This window comes from Ambystoma mexicanum, chromosome 3q (assembly GCF_040938575.1).
Source record: "Ambystoma mexicanum isolate Mex_15411 chromosome 3q, UKY_AmexF1_1, whole genome shotgun sequence".
NCBI classification, from domain to species: Eukaryota; Metazoa; Chordata; class Amphibia; order Caudata; family Ambystomatidae; genus Ambystoma; species Ambystoma mexicanum.
In genome coordinates, this window is record NC_090926.1 from 320,551,724 (window position 1) to 320,557,957 (window position 6,234).

Below are 6,234 nucleotides of genomic sequence, written 5' to 3' on the forward strand. Positions count from 1 at the left end.
TCTTGATCGATCGTGCGCCGATTGGGTTACAACGGCTACTGAAGAATTTACATGAGTACTTGGATTGCAACGACCTGGAATTAAATGTCGAAAAAACAAAAATAATGACTATTGGGTTGTCAGGGACCCGGAAAGATAAAGCCTTCAAATGGAAAATCGACAATGAAACCTTAAATCCAGTAAATTGCATCCGTCATCTTGGAGTAATGTTTAATAATTCCCTAAACGAGCATCACTGGAGGCTGAATTTAGCAGCTCGTATGACACAGTTTGGAATTCAAAGTGCAAAGATCAACAGAGAGTATGAGAAATTTAGTTTATTACCAGTCATCACATTTCACTCTCAAAAGGTAGTCCCTGCGATATCTCTTGGAGCAGAGGCTGGATGGAACTTGGATCCGCAATTCTGGCACAAACTTGAAGCAAAATGTTGGCGGCGTGTTCTGAGTCTACCATCTTAGGTCTCAGTGACAGCCATACGCAACGAACTAACATTGAATTCTTTACATACAACTGTAATTTGGAAATCATTAAGGGGGTAATTCATAGAATTCAGCGCACAAGTGGCGCACGCGGCTGGCGCACAGTGTGCGCGTGCGGCAGTCTGCGCCAGCCGTGTGCGCCAAAATCCATTTCAGCGCACAGCGTATTCATGGATTTTAAGATCCATAACCAGCCGTTGCGCAGAGTGGCGCAGCGACTCTGCAGCAGCACCAGTTATGCCCCCAACCCCTCCCCGTGCACCATGAACAGTGCACAAATCCCATACATTGCGCACAGGCCAGTGGACCAGCATACAGCCCCCCAACCACGAATGCGAACAGGGGTACGTGTATTACGGGGATGCGTGGGGAGAATCACACGCGATTGGCCCTGTGCGAGCGGGTTATGTGTATTTCGGGGGTGCGCAGGAAGTTATACATGCGATTGGCCCTGTGCGAGCGGGGTGCATGTATTAGCGGGGTGCGTGGGAAGTTCTACACGCGTTTGGCCTTGTGCGAGTGGGGTACGTGTATTTCAGGGGTGCGCGGGGAGAATCACACGCGATTGGCCCTGTGCGAGCGGGGTACGTGTATTTCGGGGGTGCACGGGGAGAATCACACGAGATAGGACCTGTGCGAGCGGGGTACGTGTATTTCGGGGGTGCGCAGGAAGTTCTACACATGATTGGCCCTGTGCAAGCGGGGTACGTGTTTTTCGGGAGTGCGTGGGAAGTTATACACGTGATTGGCCCTGTGCGAGCGGGGTACGTGTATTACGGGGGTGCGTGGGAAGTTCTACACACGATTGGCCTTGTGCAAGTCGGGTATGTGTATTACGGGGGTGCGCGGGAAGTTCTACACGCGATTGGCCTTGTGCGAGCGGGGTATGTGTATTGCGGGGGTGCACATGAAGTTCTACACGCGATTGGCCTTGTGCGAGCGGGGTACGGGTATTTCGGGGTTGCGCGGGAAGTTTCACACGCGATTGGCCTTGTACGAGCGGGGTACGTGTATTCCGGGGGTGCGTGGGAAGTTTCACACGCGATTGGCCCTGTGCAAGCGGGGTACGGGTAATTCGGGGGTGCGTGGGAAGTTCTTCACGTGATTGGCCTTGTGCGAGCGGGGTACGTGTATTTCAGGGGTGCACGGGAAGTTTCACACGCGATTGTTCTTGAGCGAGCGGAGTACATGTATTACAGGGGTGCGCGGGAAGTTTCACACGTGATTGTACTTGTGCGAGCGGGGTATGTGCATTTCGGGGGTGCGCGGGATGTATCACATGCGATTGGCCCTGTGCGAGTGGGGTACGTGTATTTCGGGGGTGCGCAGGAAGTTCTACACACGATTGGCCTTGTGCGATCGGGGTATGTGTATTTCGGGGGTGCGTCGGAAGTTTCACACAAGATTGGCCTTGTGCGAGCAGGGTACGTGTATTTCGGGGGTGCGTGGGAAGTTTCACACGCGATTGGCCCTGTGCGAGCGTGGTACGTGTATTTTGGGGGTGCCCCAACGAATTGCCAGTGTGTGTCCTCCCAGGTGTGCCCTCTTCCCCCTGCCCAGGGCCTGCAGGCAGACCACAACACAGGGGAACACACTGCACCCCTGGCCATGCCCCACGGGCAGCCCATCTACCCTGTCGAAGCACCCCAGCCAGCCCACATGTCACCACGCACAAGTGAGCACTGACACATGTCCCCCAGCACCCCCACCCACCCAGCATTGAGGGTCAGGCCCCGACTCATGTCCCCACCCAACATGACATAAAGATGCAGATTCATGGGCTTCATGTCCAACAAAATCCCACTGCACGCCACCCCAGTCTTCAGACACAACCAAGTTTCCCATCCACCCCACACTGAAAGGCCTATTACTTGTCACTAACCAAAAGTCAAATATGCACATCAACACATGTCCGTCACACACACACACTGGGTGCGAGTGATTGTGTAAACCCACATTGTGACATGCAGTAAACCAAAGAGCAAATACCACACATGGAAGTAAGAAATCAAGATGTATTGTGCACAAAAATATCAAAAAGGTTTCAAAGCATGTAAAGAATCAGAAACAAGAAAATAAGGCAATCCCTAAAAAAAAATAATAAGAATGATGACACAATCAAAATGAATCCAAAATAAAGTTTGTCAAAAATCCTTGTCCAACAAAGTAAATCCAAAGCAAATCAAAATTCAAAAATCCATTGATCCATGGTGAGTGTAAAATATGTTTTTTTAAAAATCCACTGTCCAACTATGTACAAATATTGCAACAAGGGTCCATGAGCCCAACAAATGAAATGAAACCTATATAAAAAAAACCCTACCTAATTTACAACTAGATACAAAAACGTGGGGCATTGTCCAAGCGTCCCAAAAGAAAAAAAAAAGAGAAAGGAAACCTATCACTAACTAACTATATACAATGGCGGCGGGCAAGTCCTGCGGCTCACTCTGTGATGTTGTGGGCCAGGGCATCATCAAACTCCATGTCTATCTACTGGAGGTGGGCCTCTGCCCTGGCCCCGAGGTCTCGCAGGGATGCATCCATGACCTGTTCCAACTCCCTGCGAGTTGCCTCGAGGCACTCAGCCCGCCTCAACGCCCGACACATGGAGAACTCCGCTCTGACCATGGTGAGCCTCACCTCTTCCGCCCGCCGCTGCTCCGCATCTATCCGATGGTCCAACCGCAGCCACACAGAAGACACTCCCATTCCAGGGTCCTCCTGCCCTCTGGCCGATGCCTGACCCTCTGATGTTGATGGCCCGAGTCATCATTGCTCCCACCTAGAGCCTGCTGCTGCTGCTGTCCATGTGCCCTGTCCGATGATGCCTGCACATCCTCCATCTGCTGGTCTCCAGTTGTTGGGGTGTTCACCCCTGCTGGACCGCCGACTCCCGACTGTGGCAGGGATGGGATCTCCAGCAAGCTGGCTGTGTTGGTTGGGCCAGGTCCACAGGGGGCCCTGGTGGAATCTGGGCCGGAAGACGGCAGGGAGAACGACTGGTGCATAGTCTCCACAGAGGAGGAGAGGTCCGCCAGAGTGTGCGACACATGTAGGACCCACCGACCATGGCCCCTCCCAACTGTGCCACGTTGCCACGCAGTTCTTCGAGATGGCGTGCGTGCTCCCCCCAGGAAGCACGCACGTCATCACGAATGACAGGCGTGTGCAACGCAACACCAATCAGGACGGAGCCCATACTGTCATGGGACTCCTCGTCCGCAGGTAGTTGGGAGGCAGATGACATGGGCCTCCCCCCTACCTGCGGACGGGCCTGTGACAGGGCATCCCTGCTGGTGCATGGTGGTGCAGTCACAGGGTCAGGGACAGCGACATGCACAGGCTCCTCCGTGGTGACCTATGCTGCCTCCTGACCCTGGCCCTGGACTGCACCAGTGGTACTACCCCCACCAGGCCCCATGTGCGGCTCAGTAGCGGGCTCCTCCTCCTCTGTGGAGACCACTAACCTGGATGTCTCTGCACCGTCTTCCGCCATTGCAAGCCCATGTGGGGGCTCACCCGGCCCTTCTGCTACAGCCGTAGAGGCAGACGCGGCACCAGTCCCCTCTCTCCCGGATGATGGCAATTCCTAGGAGGGTGGCTGGGCCTTGCGTCGCCACCCAGTGGAGGCATCCCCGCCACTTAGCTCCACAGCGCGGTCTCCGCCCTCTTCTTCACTCGACGCTGCGTAGAGGGAGACATACAACACAAGCATCAGGGTACCGTACAATAGTCCCCTAGACAGAAAGCAATAACACATGAGTGGCACTGTCAAACGTCACTTCCAACCTGTCCCTCAACAACACATGGGTCAATGCACGCAACACACATGCAGAAACAGGAACGCTGCATGCAATCAACATCAGCATCCATGTACAAGGGCCTCTGTTAACAAAAATGTTGCCTTAAAACTCACATGCATCATGGCTCATAAGATCCCATGCACACACATCACCGGAGGGTCATGTATCATGGCTCCTACACCACAGACACAGTGGATACAACAGTGACCGCACTGCATGGGTGAATGTACACATCATCACGGACATGTGTCATGCATCCATGGCGTTTCAAAGTCACACACACACTTCTCAGACACATAGACATGCACACCATACATGTACATGAGAGCAGCACCCATCCCTCACCCCCCATCCATGTCCAAGAACAGGGACTGGCATGCATTCATGTGTGCATTCCGCATGCATCTCCCCATGTCTCATTGGAACACATGCACCATCCATGTGGTTCACGCATTACTGGTCTCACATGCATTACCATGATGTCCCGGCGCACACACATCCATACATGGCCTATGTTACATAACCAGGCAAGTAGCTGACTACCAGCGCACTGCAACATGCCCTGTTTCACACAGCAATGCATGGCCATTTACCGCTCGACTCCAGACGGGTCTTCCTCCGAAGGATCTGGGCGTGGAGCGCTGGCCTTATGGGTTCCAGGACCCTCATCTGGATGTTGCTCAGGTGGACCCGGCACCCCTCTGCATCCTATGCATTCACGAGGCGCTGGGCCTTGTTGAGGGTCCTGGACCTGAAGTCCTCCCAGTGCTTCCGGACGTGCTTGATGTCGCGGGTTGCCACCCCCTCCGCGTTGATGGCAACCACAACATCCTCCCAGATACTCTCCCGTCCTTCCTTGTCGGCGCACGATGGTGTGAAGAGGGCATCATAATGCCCCAGGACATGCTCCACCAGGACACCAACTTCCTTTTCACTGAAGCTGGTGGCCCTCTGCCTCTCTGGCTGGGGGTCGCCAGTGGTCTCGGATGGTTTTTGCCCCGACATGGCGACCCCCGAGGCAGGCGTGGGTGGGCAACTGGGTCCTGGGGCTGGGCTGTGGAGTGATGGTATCCCAGTCGGGAGTCTTCTGTTCCAGCAGGGGTGGACACAGCAACTGGACCCCTGCAGATGGCTGACGTGCAGGCACCAAATAGCAGGGCACGTGGGCAGCAGGCAGGCAGCAGCAGATGGCAGGTGGGAGCATGCTCGGGGCTCTTTGGGGGCAGGAAAATGGCCTTTTGGGCAGGAGCGTGGTCTTCCGTGTGTTTTCGCGTGGGCAGCTTGATACAGAGTGATTTGGCACGTGAAAAAAGTGCACGTCAGCGTGTAATTCGAGGAAAGGCCCTTAGCGCGTAAGCACGTCTGTGACGTAGCACGCACGGGTGTTTCCCTCAATACGGGTGCATAGTGGGTCAGCACGTGAAAAAACCAAAAGTCCGTGTGTGAATGCGTGTAATTTGAGGAAAGGGCCTAAGCGCGTAAGTGACGTGATGCGCACAAGCCTTTCCCTCAGCCCGGGTTAAAGGTGAGCGGGGCCAGCAGTTCGCTGTACGTGCCTTTCGTGGAGACCGACTTGTGTGTTGCTACTTCGTGTTGTTTCGCACACTATCACAACTTCACAGTGGATCAAGGACATAGCTCTTATTTTGGCAGGGGTATTGGCTACGCGTATTTTTCATCATCGCGCTAGTCTGACGGTGAGTCGCGCACGCCATTTTACCCACTGTGGGTGCCCCTGTGTATCTCATACACATTTTCGAGGTCATAGTAGCCTGCGTGTCCCACGCGTATGCGTTTTTCATGTTCCTGGGTGCCACCGCGTACTGCGGGAGGTTAATTCCACGCACGTAGGCTGCAGGGGTTGCGTGCACGGTTTTACTGCAGTTTTGGGGTGCCTGAGCGTTGCGTGACCCGTCACTTCATCACTGGGGTCACATACAGCCTTG